General features: G+C 39.9%; 1 protein-coding gene and 1 non-coding gene across 2 annotated transcripts in view; one reads left to right on the forward strand and one right to left on the reverse strand.

Annotated features, from left to right (window-relative positions):
- Nucleotides 1–13,839, reverse strand: part of LOC131255187 (uncharacterized) — a 124,263-nt gene that overhangs the window by 14,218 nt on the left and 96,206 nt on the right. The window lies entirely within an intron of this gene.
- Nucleotides 3,921–4,027, forward strand: LOC131257155 (small nucleolar RNA R71). Its single transcript, XR_009177170.1, has one exon. It is a non-coding gene; the product is annotated as a small nucleolar RNA R71 (small nucleolar RNA).

Genomic DNA, 13,839 nt, shown 5'->3' on the forward strand with positions numbered 1-13,839 from the left:
ACCCCAACAATCAAAAATCTCCAATGGTAAAATTGGGAATAAAGGCATCATGTTATGCCGGGACACTCTTCCCAACCTTTGACATCTATCACAAGCAATACAGAAAGCATGGGTGTCTTTAAACATGGTAGGCTAGTAAAAACCACACTGCAGGATTTTCGCAGTGATTTTCTTAGCAGAAAAATGGCCACCACATGCTTCCATATGACAAAAGGAAATAACACTCTGAACTTCATCCTCTAAAGCACAACTTCTAAAAATCTGATTAGTCCCATATTTATATAAATACGGGTCATCCCAAAAGAAGTTCCTAACCTCGGTTTCAAAACGCTTCCTATCTTGTGACTTCCAATGATATGACATTTTTCCCGTTACAAGATAGTTCACTATATCCGCATACCAAGGCAATTTGGAGATCGCAAATAATTGTTCATCAGGAAAAGTGTCCTGGATATGTATCTCCTCAGTGGAATCATCTAATACTAATCTAAAAAGGTAATCGGTCACTACATTTTCTACTCCTTTCTTATCTTTTATCTCTAAGTCAAATTCTTGGAGTAGGAGGATCCATCTCAAAAGTCTCGACTTTGCATCCTTCTTAGATAACAAATATTTCAAAGCCGAGTGGTCCGTGAAAATGACCACTTTGGATCCCAGCAAGTAGGACCTAAACTTATCCAAAGCAAAAACTACTGCAAGTAACTCTTTTTCAGTTGTTAAGTAGTTCACTTGGGCCGAGTTTAGAGTTTTACTCGCATAGTGAATAACGTAGGGCCGTTTTTCTTTCCTTTGGCCCAAAACAGCCCCTATGGCATAATCACTTGCATCACACATTAGTTCAAAAGGAAGTGTTCAATCTGGTGGACATATGATAGGTGAAGTGGTAAGAGATGATTTAATTTTATTAAAGGCACTTGCACACTCATCTGTCCACTTAAATGGAACATCCTTTTGAAGAAGATTAGTCAAGGGTATAGTAATGGCACTAAAGTCCTTGATGAATCTTCTATAAAAACCAGCATGCCCTATAAGTGATCTAATATCTCTAACAGTTCGGGGGATAGGTAGATTAGCTATAATGTCGAGTTTTGAGCGATCTACCTCAATTCCATTTTTGGAGATAACATGGCCTAAAACAATTTCCTTTTGAACCATGAAATGACATTTCTCCCAATTTAAGATAAGGTGTTTCTCTTCACACTTAAACAAGACAAGAGATAAATTGTTGAGGCATTCCTCAAAACTACTCCTAAATACAGAGAAGTCGTCCATGAAAACCTCAAGAAACTTTCCAACCATATTTGAAAAAATGCTTAACATACACCGTTGGAAAGTTGCTGGGGCATTACACAATCCAAATGGCATCCGTTTGAAAGCAAACGTGCCAAATGGACAAGTGAACGTGGTTTTCTCTTGGTCTTCAAGGGCTATCTCTATTTGGTTATATCCAGAATATCCATCAAGAAAACTATAAAAGGAGTGACCTGCTACCCTCTCTAAAACTTGATCAATGAATGGTAGAGGGAAATGGTCCTTCTTTGTGACCATATTCAATCTTCTATAGTCAATGCACACACACCAACCTGTGGTGACACGTGTTGGTATGAGTTCATTATTAGAATTTTACAAAATAGTTATTCCGAATTTCTTTGGGACTACTTGAGTTGGACTCACCCAAACACTATTGGATATTGGGTAGATAATTCCTACATTGAATAATTTGATCACCTCATTTTTTACAACTTCCATCATGTTTGGATTGAGACGCCTTTGAAGTTATCTAATTAGTTTGGCGTCCTCATCGAGGTGGATCCGATGGGTGCATATAGAAGGGCTTATACCCTTGATGTCAGAAATAGTCCAGCCCAAGGCTCCTTTGTGGTCCCTTAGAACTTTCAACAATTTAATCTCTTGATCCTTTTCTAAAAATGAAGAGATCACCACCGGATAAGTTTTATTTTCACCTAAGTATACATACTTAAGCTCATTTGGTAGTGGTTTTAAATCAAGCTTTGGAACATTAGTTGGTGATGGCAGAGGTCACAAGTCCTCGATAGATAGGATTTGAATACGCGGTCTCCATTGGTACATACCAATGTCCTGAGTGGTAGTGCTTTCATTATCATCAGAAATTTCAGCAAGCACTTTTTGTAAATCAGAATTTTTCAAGTCTCCAATGACTTGAATCAATTCAGGTTCCAATTCCTCTTCTTCTATCAAGCAGTCCATGAAATTCAGCTCATGGATTTCATTATTATCAATGGGCTGCTTACATGATTGAAAATATTTAGCTTTAGAGTCATGTTACCAAAAGACAAGTTCATCATTCCATTCCTGCAATTTATGATTGCATTTGAAGTTGCTAGGAATGGGCAGCCTAAAATGATGGAAACTTGAGCGCTAGCATTTATACATGGTTCAGTGTCTAGTACAATAAAATCCACGGGGAAGTAGAATTTCTCCACTTGGACTAGCACGTCCTCTAAATTTCCCTTGGTACCTTAATAGAGCGGTCAGTGAGTTAGAGTGTAATTGTGGTTAGTTTAAGCTCGCCTAACCCCATTTATTTGTAAACCGAATAAGGTACTAAGTTGACACTTGCACCCAAATCTAGTAAAGCATGCTCAATTTGGAAATTTCCAATAATACAAGGAATAGTGGGACTTCCCGGGTCTTTGTATTTAGGTACGACCCTTTGTTGAATGATAGCGCTCACTTTCTTAGTACGGAAGGCCTTTTTGTGCACATTTAATTTTCTCTTTACAGTGTACAAGTCCTTGAGATATTTAGCATATGATGGAATTTGTCTAATGACATCAAGCAGATGAATATTAACAGTAACCTTTTAGAGCACATCTAACACCTCTAGATATTTCATGGGGACAGTTGGATTCCTAAGTTTAGATGGGAATGGAACTGGAGGCTTATATGACTTAGTCTCTTTATCCTTTTGTTGTTGCGGTTCTTGAACCATAGCCAGTTCATCATTTTCTTGAGACACTGGTTCATCCTCCGGTATTTCTACCGGTTGCATTATCATGTTATCGACCTCTTTTCCACCTCTCAAGGTAATGATGGCCTTAGCTTGTTCATGATGTATTTCACTTGGATTTGAGTCTCCAATGAAATGTATGTTTCTAGGGTTTGGTACAGGTTGAGAAGGAAGGGTGTCTTTTTCCCTAGCATTTAGTTGAGTCTCAATCCTAGTCACAGCTGTCTTTAATTCCTGATTTGATTGGATTAGAAACTGATTCATTTGAGCTTGAGAGTTCATGAATGTGGTCAATGCATCCTCCACAGATGATCGCTTTGGTGGGGGCACATATGGTGCATTGTTAGGTGCCCTAAAGAAGTTATTTTGTGGAGGCATTTGAGGTGTATTAGACACATTAATTTGTGGTCCATTTCTCCAACTAAGATTAGGATGGTTACGCCAATTTGGATTATACGTGTTTTCCATTGGTTGCAAAACTGACCTTTGGTAATTATTTATAGCATTTACTTGATCATGCTCATGCGTGATATTTTGTACAATTGAGATTATTGGACAATCCTTTGTGTCATGGTCTATACCACCACAAATGCTACAAAAATTACATAAGGAAGTGTTTGCTTTAACCATATCAACGTTTCTAATTTTCAAGGCTTCGACCTTTCTAGCCAATGCAGCGAATTTTGCATTAAGGTCGTCTTCCTCTCTCAGGACATACATTCCCGCTTTCTCTCTAGGAATGGGTCTAGTTTGGTCTAATTTAGTAGAGACATCCCATGTCTGCGTATTCTCTGCTAACAAATCTAGAAAATCACAAGCCTCATTATGATCTTTGTCAAGAAAGTTTCCACCAGACATTATCTCTATGAACTGATGGGTATCCATGGTAAGCCCCTTTCAGAAAGCATCAATCACGTGCCATGGTTCATAACCATGATGTGGACAAGTAATTAGAATGTCTTTGAAGCGCTCCCAAGCTTGAAAAAATAGTTCATTCCCCTTTTGGGAGAATGACATGATTTCTTGTTTTAGTACATTTGTTTTGTGCTCAGGAAAGAACTTTTCAAAAACTCTCTACTTAAGGCTTGCCATGAAGTGATGGTATTAGGTCTTAGAGAGTTGAGCCATGCTTTGGCCCGATCCTTTAGAGAAAATGAGAATAACCTAAGCTTAAGTACATCCCTATTGCCATTGTTTACTTGTAACGTTGCAATTACTTCCTCAAAATCCTTGAGGTGCAAGTAGGGGCTTTCAGAATCCAAGCCATGAAATTTAGGAATTAATTGAATCACACCTGGTTTAAAATCAATGTTCCCTGTGTGAGCAGAGAACACTATGCAAGATGGTAAAGTTGATCTCTCAGGGTGTAAATGTTCACGTAAAGTCCGTGGTTGGTTTAACACATTCCTATGAACTTCATTTTCATCCTCAAGAGGAGGATTATGTTGATTTTCTCTATTTTGATTTATAGTTGGATCTGGCAGATTTGGATTTGGATTATCAACTGGGTCTGCCATGGAATCCAAGTGATGTTGAGTGCCTCTTCTAAGTGAATGATCAAGGCCTGGAACTAGTCCCCCTTCAGAGGAGAGTCGATTGTTTTGATCCCTACTCCAACGGGACATAAACCATCCACACCACACAACAAATACCACTAATTCAAATCGCAAGTATGATACTTAAAATAAAAATAAAAACTTAAATCAACAACCCAGGTGGCAGGGCCAACCATGAGGGTTCAGTCCACAAAGCAAAATAAATCAACAACCCAGGTGGCAGAGCCAACCATGAGGGTTCAGTCCACAAAGCAAAATAAATCAACAACCCAGGTGGCAGGGCCGACCATGAGGGTTCAATCCATAAAGCAAAATAAATCAACAACCTAGGTGGCAGGGCCAACCATGAGAATTCAGTCTACAAAGCAAAAAAAAATCAACAACTCAGGTGGCAGAGCCGACCATGAGGGTTCAATCCACAAAAAAAATTAAAAAAAAAAAAATAAATAAATAAATAAAAGTAAAACTAATGCAGAAATTAAACTATGCTAATCTGGAAAATAGATTCAGCGGATGATCTTTGTGATTAAACAGCAATTGTAGGACAACCATAACACTTAGGTGATAAAATCCCAAGCAGGGCAACCTTATGTCATAGTTAGTGTTTGAAAGACCCAACTGAATTTATTTTCAAAGAAAAAGAAAAGAGAAGAAAGAAAAAAAAAAAAATCTATAGAAAATCTTGAGGGTTTAGAAGAGAACTTACCTTAGCTATCTTGCACAGATCTGATCTATCTCAGTCTCTCCCCGGCAATGGCGCCAAAAACTTGATTGCTTGCCTCCAAGTGCAGAGGTTCATAAGTAATATCCTGTGAATACAGGGTCGATCCCACAGGGAGATGAATTGCGAGAAGGAAAAAATCAAATGCAAAACAAACTAAGTAATAAAAACTAAACTAATGATTTGATTTTGGGATTTTTGAATGGATGTAATTCAACTGAATAAAATAACACCCAAGCTTCAAAGTTCCACACATAGGTTAATGTTCCAAAATCATGATGACTTGGATAACACAAATAGGATATGAGCACTATGGTCAACCTAATCGAAAAATAAAACAGTTTAAATATTTTAATAAATGATATAAAAGATTAGAAAATGATGGATTTGCACCATTGACATATATTCTCAAGCGCCAGTGATTTTAAGTATTCAATATCTATAGGATAATGAATATCAAAGAAATATAACAGGTTGAGAACATCTCCTATCTAGGAAATCTGATTGATCTAGGGTAAGCCTATCCATCAATGTGGATCTCATATGATGGAAACATATGGATCTCACAAGAGGATAAAAAAACAAAACCTAAATAATAGATAACATGCATACACCATTCTTCTCATCATTAAAACAATCAATCATCATAATCTTAAAAAATTATTAAACCCATGTGCTTCCCTTCTAGCTTGGGCTAGAAGGAACTTAGAAAAACATAATTAAATTGCAGAAATAAAAAGCAACAAGAAAGAAAGAAGAAAAAAATGCAAATAGAAAAGATCTAAAATAAAAAACACAACTTATAAAGCTTTAATAAAACTAAAAACTCTTTAAAAACCCTAAATATTGCTCTTGAATGCTTCTAATGATGTTTTAGAATGCCCTAGGAGGCCCTATTTATAAGTGGAGAACTCCAATTTTTGTGTAAAGTTGAAAATCCTAGAAAATGCCTCAAATATACATATTTTTCCCAAATAGACTTCTCGCTGTATAGTTCGTTTAAAACAGACTTCCTGCTGCGTAGTTTTTCAAAATAGACTTTAGAGCTTTGGAATACACTTTTCAGGATGTTTTCAGGATTCTTCACTTCAAATTTTCGATTCTTTTCATTCCCCACTTGGTTTTCTTGGATCTTTGGCATGTGAATTCTTCAATCTTGGTTTCCTAAGATCCATCCCTTGCCTTGGTGATTTTTGAGCATCAAATTCTTGCTTTTTAGTACCATTTTTTAATCCAAGCTCTTAAATTTACCTTGTAACACATACATGAGTAAATTAAAACATTAAGCTGATTCATGTTCATAAAACCAAGATGTAAATGGGCAAAATTATGCAATATTTGAGTCTCAACGGGTATTAGGAGGGATGAGGTTGTGATATCTCGGGATATGCATGATGAGCCAAACAGACCCTGTGAACTTGTCCCGGGATATAAGCAATCCCATGGATCTTAAAACAATCCACTGACATCACCATCATTACCTTAAAATTGATCCCATCCCTTGGTTGGACGGATTGATTGGAAGGTAAAATCCCGGGATATGTCGGGCATGCTAAACAGACCCAGTGAACTTGTCTTGGGATATAGCAATCCCATGGCTCTTAAACCAATCCACTGGCACCACCATCATTACCTTAAAATCCATCCCATCCCTCCTAATCCCATGGGTCAGGATTCGTCTGGCCAAACAAGCAAGGTCCTCGGACTTCCAGGAAGTTTTTCTTTTGGGCTGCTATTCACAGTTTCGAGCTACGAGGCACTCAAACCTCCGCTAAGAAACCATAGCCTGAGCTAGCTTCTTTGTCGTATCCATAGTTGCAGCCTCTGCTTCCCCTGAATCGAATGGTCCTTTGACCTTCGTTTGATTCCGACGGCCGGCATAGATCTCATGAGACCCGTCCACTATTAGCCCATAGCGAGAGGAAGAGAATGCCTCAGACAGATCGCAAAACAACACACCTTGGGGAGGGTTAGGATTTTTCTTTCCCTGGGAAAGAGAGAACCAAACCCTATAAGAAACTAAACTCTTGCTCGTGCAATTAACAAAAAATTCCTTCGCACTCTCGATGGCAGCTATCCCGAGCTATCCATCCATATATGGCAGCCTCCCTTACCCCACAACCCTCACCTGTGACCCTCACATCCGACAACTGGATGTCTGATGAATCAGGGCAAAGCTTCTACGACAGCTTCCCCCTCATGTAGTTGTCGGCCTTCTTCCCCAGCCCACCGCTGCCCTTACCAGGCAGTTTTCGTTATGTGTCCTTGGTAGTGTCTAGGGTGAAAATGCATTTGGCAGAAGTGGCATCTCATTCTTGCCTCTTAACACCTAGTACACATGCATATACAGAGTGGTCTTCTCCGAAGGCAACAAGCAGAAAGGGAGATCAGATCACCAACTAGAGAATCGTAGAAAGCCCCCTAACCCCCGGCGGGGGAACCAACCACCTTAAAGCCCTCCGATCTTTATGGAACTGATGGAACTGCATCTCTAACTGCTTGTGCTGCTTCAATAGATACATCTAAGAGCTGGGTCTGTTGTCGGGAGCTTGACAACAAAGCTGCTAGTCACTTGATTCACTATCAACTGAGCATCTCCACAAACTTGAATCACTCTGACACCCGTGTCAAGGGCTAGAGTGCCATTCGCGATAGATCCCAGCGCAGATTGAGCCCATTAGTAGTGGTTGACCGTCCCAGATCTTTCTTTTTCTCGGACCCCATACCCCAATAATAATGGTAGAGTAAGGGGTGGCCCCAAAGCGGAATCAATTGGTGGTGGTTGGATGAAGCTCCAATAGGTAGCCACTCCCTTCTCAGGGAACCGTACGTGAGACTTCCCGAGTTTCTGTCAGGCAAAGTTTTTTGTGTTTTCTATAAGGCAGTAAGGCAAGGCATTTACGCGGTCAGGATTGCTTGATCAACGGCTCAATCTCACCAAATATATGCTATCATAGTGGTGTCTATATTCTACCAAATCTAGCACATTAACTGATAGACAGAGTTGCGAGAGGGGAGGGGGGGAGACCAAATCTAGCACATTAACTGATTGACAGAGTGGATGTTATATATATAATATTATAGCCCCACATAACTTTAAGAGTCACACATATAAATAACGGGAGCGACTCATCAAAGTAGTCACCATATTTTTAGATGCCTAGCCTTACAAGTCGTGTAAATTATGGGAGCCACTCATCAGAGTAGTCACTGTTTTTCCAGATACTTTATATTATAAGAAAGGTCAATAGAGTAATCACCATGCATCTTGTAGATGCCTTGCCTCATAAGTAATAAGTCCCGTCTAACCTGTTATTCACATGAAAATGAAAGACTAATAAAATTGATTGCGAGATGAGCCCGATTCTATAAGGCAGTGCATCTACACGGTTAGGATTGCCTGATCAGTGGCTCAATCTCATCAAATAGATGCTATCATAGTGGTGTCTATATTCTACCAAATCTAACATATTAACTGATAGACAGAGTTGGGGGGGGGGGGGGGGGGGGGTGTGTGGGGGTGAGACCTAAATCTATCCCATTAACTGATTAACAGAGTGGATGTTACATATATAATATTATGGCCCCACATAACTTTAAGAGTCACACATGTAAATGACGGGAGTCACTCATAAAAGTAGTCACCATCTTTTTAGATGCCTAGTCTTACAAGTCGTACAAATTACGGGAGCAACTTATCAGAATAGTCACCATTTTTCTAGATGCCTTGTATTACAAGTCAGGTCAACAGAGTTATCACTATACATCTTGTAGATGCCTTGCCTCATAAGCAACAAGTCCCGTCTAACATGTTATTCAAATGAAAATGAAAGACTATAGAATTGATTACGAGATGGGCCCGATTTTATAAGGCATGACATCTATACGGTTAGGATTGCCTGATCAGTGGCTCAATCTCACCAAATAGATGCTATCATAGTAGTGTCTATATCATAATGATGTCTATATTCTGCCAAATCTAGCACATTAACTGATAGATAGAGTTTTGGGGGGGTGGGGGTTTCCCAAATCTAGCACATTAACTGATTGACAGTGGATGTTACATATATAATATTATAACCTCACATAACTTTAAGAGTCACACATATAAATTATGGGAGCCACTCATCAAAGTAGTCACCATCTTTTCAGATGCTTAGCTTTACAAGTCGTGTGCAAATTACGAGAGCCACTCATCAGAGTAGTCACCATTTTTCCAGATGCCTTATATTACAAGTCAGGTCAACAAAGTAATCACCATGCATCTTGTAGATGCCTTGTCTCACAAGTAACAAGTCTCGTTTAACCTGTTATTCACATGAAAATGAAAGACTGATAGAATTGATTGCGAGATGGGCTCAATTCTATAAGGCATGACATCTACGAGGTCAGGATTGCCTGATCAGCGGCTCAATCTTACCAAATAGCTGCTATCATAATGGTGTCTATATCATAGTGGTGTCTATATTCTGCCAAATTTAACACATTAACTAATAGACAGAGTGTTTGGGGGGTACTAAATCTAGCATATTAACAGTGGATGTTACATATATATAATATTATGACCCCACATAACTTTAAGAGTCACACATATAGATTACGGAAGCCACTCATCAACGTAGTCACCATCTTTTCAGATGCCTAGCCTTACAAGTTGTGCAAATTATGGGAGCCACTCATTAAAGTAATTACCATTTTTCCAATTGCCTTGTGTTACATATATAGCATATTAACTGATTGATACAATGGATGTTACATATATAATATTATGGCCCCACATAACTTTAAGAGTCGCACATATAGATTTCGGAAGCCATTCATCAACGTAGTCACCATCTTTTCAGATGCCTAGCCTTACAAGTCGTGCAAATTATAGGAGCCACTCATTAAAGTAATTACCATTTTTTCAAATGCCTTGTGTTACAAGTCAGGTCAACAGAGTAATCACCGTACATCTTGTAGATGCATTTCCTCACAAGTAAGAAGTCCCATCTAACCTGTTATTCACATGAAAATGAAAGACTGATAGAATTAATTACGAGATGGGCCCGATTCTATAAGGCAAGGCATCTACACGGTTAGGATTGCCTGATTAGCGGCTCGATCTCACCAAATAGATGTTATCATAGTGGTGTCTATATTCTACCAAATCTAGCACATTAGCTGATAGACAGAGTTAGGGGGGGGGGGGGTGGGCGCAAATATAACACATTAACTGATTGATAAAGTAGATGTTACATATATAATATTATGGCCCCACATAACTTTAAGAGTCACACATGTAAATTACAGGAGCTACTCATTAAAGTAGTCACCATCTTTTCAAATGCTTAGCCTTATAAGTCATGCAAATTATGGGAGCCACTCATTAAAGTAGTTACCGTTTTTCTAGATGCCTTGTAATATAAGTCAGGTCAATAGAGTAATCATCATGCATCTTGTAGATGCATTTCCTCACAAGCAACAACTTCCGTCTAACCTGTTATTCACATTAAAATGAAAGACTGATAGAACTGATTGTGAGATGGGCCCGATTCTATATGGTAGGGCATTTACACAGTCAGGATTGCCTGATCAGCGGCTCAATATCACAAAATAGATGCTATCATAGTGGTGTCTATATTCTACCAAATCTAGCATATTAACTGATAGACAAACAGAGTTTTGGGGGGGGGGGGGGGGGGTTGTAACACCCCGATTTCTAAAACCCGAGTATGAGACTCGTTTTCAGAAATCCGGGAGTTTATAAATCAGAGAAACAGTGGAATATAAACTCAGTGTGTGATAGCCCAAAGAAGCATGTATTTTCATGAGAGCCCAACATTTGAACCGCTCAGCTATGGGTCTTAGTTACAAAAATTTTCCATAAGCTTTCAAAATGTCAAACTACTGAAACTAAAGTATCAAGCTACTGATTAATCCCAAGATACGCCGCTGCGTCCTGGTGCGGCTCGTCCTCATAATACTCCTCCTCTGGCTCCATGGTGGCATCATCAAGGCCGACACCGACGCCCTCTACATCAGTCCCTGCATGTTCTATACGGTTGGATAGTTGATAGATGAGTAGCCAGCTCTGTGTGAATTCTCCTCAAGATTACACATCTCTGCCTTAGTAAACATAGTTAAAAGGAAACAAGCAGTAATCCAAAACAGGTAATATGCGGTCTTATTAGATGCATGGATGCATGAATGCACATCGGCCTGGGGATGCACATCCAGCCGGATTTGGGCTCGTCACCCATGCAATCATCGCCCTGGGAATGATCATCAAGTCAGACAGGGGTCGATAGTCGATGGTCTGGGAGCTAGCGAAACGATACCCTAACAATTCTGAGGCACGTGCTATAGCATCCAGATTAGTCATTCGTCATCGCCAATATGCTATGAATGTATAATTAGCCAGCCGTTATTAATCCAATTACAATCAGCCAATTAAAGTAACTCAATGGTCACTACGGGGGGTTCGTCACCCAGCGTTGGCCGACAGCTCGGGTATAGTGTCCCATTACCACCATCCCCGACTTATGAGGTCCTCCACCTTGGGATGTTCTAATAGGTTACCTTGCCCAAAATGACACCGGTTCAAGGTCTCTATTTCCCTCACATTTTTGTCTAAGTGCATCCCAAGCGGGGCTTGCATACAATCATGAAATCTTCCACGTGTAGCATTATGAGATTATGTACAGAGGTAATCAAAATAACATGTGATAATATATAACTTCGAATAAAACATGAAAGGAGGCATTAGAATTTTAAATAATGATTTTTGACAATGTAACAACAAGGGAGGAAGTAGTAATCATTTTCATGGGTTAGCTAGCATGTAAGCAAGTATCACAATAGTGGTAACCTGCTGTAAACTATGTTTAACTAATTTAGAAATGGAAAGCCCAAGGGGAAAGTCATCACCTGTATGATAGTATTCTTGAACTTGGTCTGAGCCTTCTTGTGGTCCGGGGTTATTTAGGGAATCTCCTAAAATTATAATTTACATTTGTCAGGTATTGTCAAGGCTTTGTTTAGAAGTTCAAGGGAATGTAACACAAGGCCTATTAGGCCCACCATGTATTTATTCAGTCAAGGTGGTCCCATCTTCTGGTAGGACATACGAGTGGGGTGTGTAGTATAAGGTGGGCCACGCTGACCTTGGATGGTCTGGATCACCGTTTAGGGGGTTGGTGTGGATGCAGCCACATGTACGTAGGTCCCAAGCGTGGGAGAGTTTCCATGTTCTGTTGGGTTGAGTTGGTTCCAAATACATGCGAGGTGGGGCCCCAGTTGCTGTCTTAAATGGGTGAACGGTTTGGATCGCAACACAGTCAGTGGTGGGCACCTACCATCAGATCTGTTTGGATGGTGCAGGTGGAATTATACCAACGTGGGTCTCACACGGGGCCCACTACATGTATTTAACATACTATGTCAGCATCACATGCCCCTGAGATACATATAAACATTACATATCCATGCATCTACTATATATTTAAATAATACATTAACGTTACATACATTGCATATTTAAATATTATATCTTCCATGCATCTGATATCATGCCACGTGGGTCCCTCATGGGTCTCTCATACATATATACCATGTATGTATATCACTTCAACGTGGGTCTTACACGGATGTGGGGCCCATATAGTATTTTATTACACTTATATATACTCACTGGAGAGTACTTCTGCTAATCACACAATAGGTGGGTCTCCACGTGGGGGACCCACCAATTATGTGCATGCATAGGGGCACCTACATGCACGCCTTGTGTATACACCTATATATACATATTATTATTATTATTATTATTTTAAAAGAACGTCCAGGGACTGACGTCCCCTGATGGACGGCCTGAACGTGCAGCCTTTACACGATGGATGGGCCCACCGTACCTTGGACGGTTAGGATGTAATGTTACTTAGTGGTGGGCCCCACTTACCCCGCTGACATCAGTCAACGGTGAGATCCACTGTCAAAGGAAAATGGTTGGACGGCTGGATGTAACTGTTATCATGTTTTATAATAAAATATTATTTTATGTATTATGCTCTCTCTCCTCTTTTTTTTTTTCCTTCTATGCAGCAACGTCCAATGCTGGACGATTTGGGAACGTCCATTGGTCGACGGGCTGGGTGTAAAACATCTCGGTGGCCCACCGTGATCATCTAATGGTGCGGCCCACCCATCTGAAGTTTGAAATGGATGGACGGTCCTGGATGCATTCACATGCACCATTCTCCATGCATCAGAGGTATGTAATTTTATAATTTCCATGCACGTACATATGGATGCTTATATGTTTTAATATATATATATATACTTTTCTGTTTTTTTTTTTTTCTTTAAAACAGGACATCAGGGCCTGAGGAAATGGGTGGACGGGTAGGATGAACTACCGCATCAAGGTGGGATGGCCCACCAACTGTTGTTAGGTGAGGCCCACTTGCTGGTGCAGGGTGCGGCCCACGTGCACGTGTGCAAGGCCCAAAACTAAGGCATTCCACCGGTTTTTGGGTGATGCCCACTTGCATTTGTGCAGGGCCCACCTGCATTTGGTGAAGCGCATATGC

The sequence above is a fragment of the Magnolia sinica genome, chromosome 9 (genome assembly GCF_029962835.1).
Source record: "Magnolia sinica isolate HGM2019 chromosome 9, MsV1, whole genome shotgun sequence".
Taxonomy (NCBI): domain Eukaryota; kingdom Viridiplantae; phylum Streptophyta; class Magnoliopsida; order Magnoliales; family Magnoliaceae; genus Magnolia; species Magnolia sinica.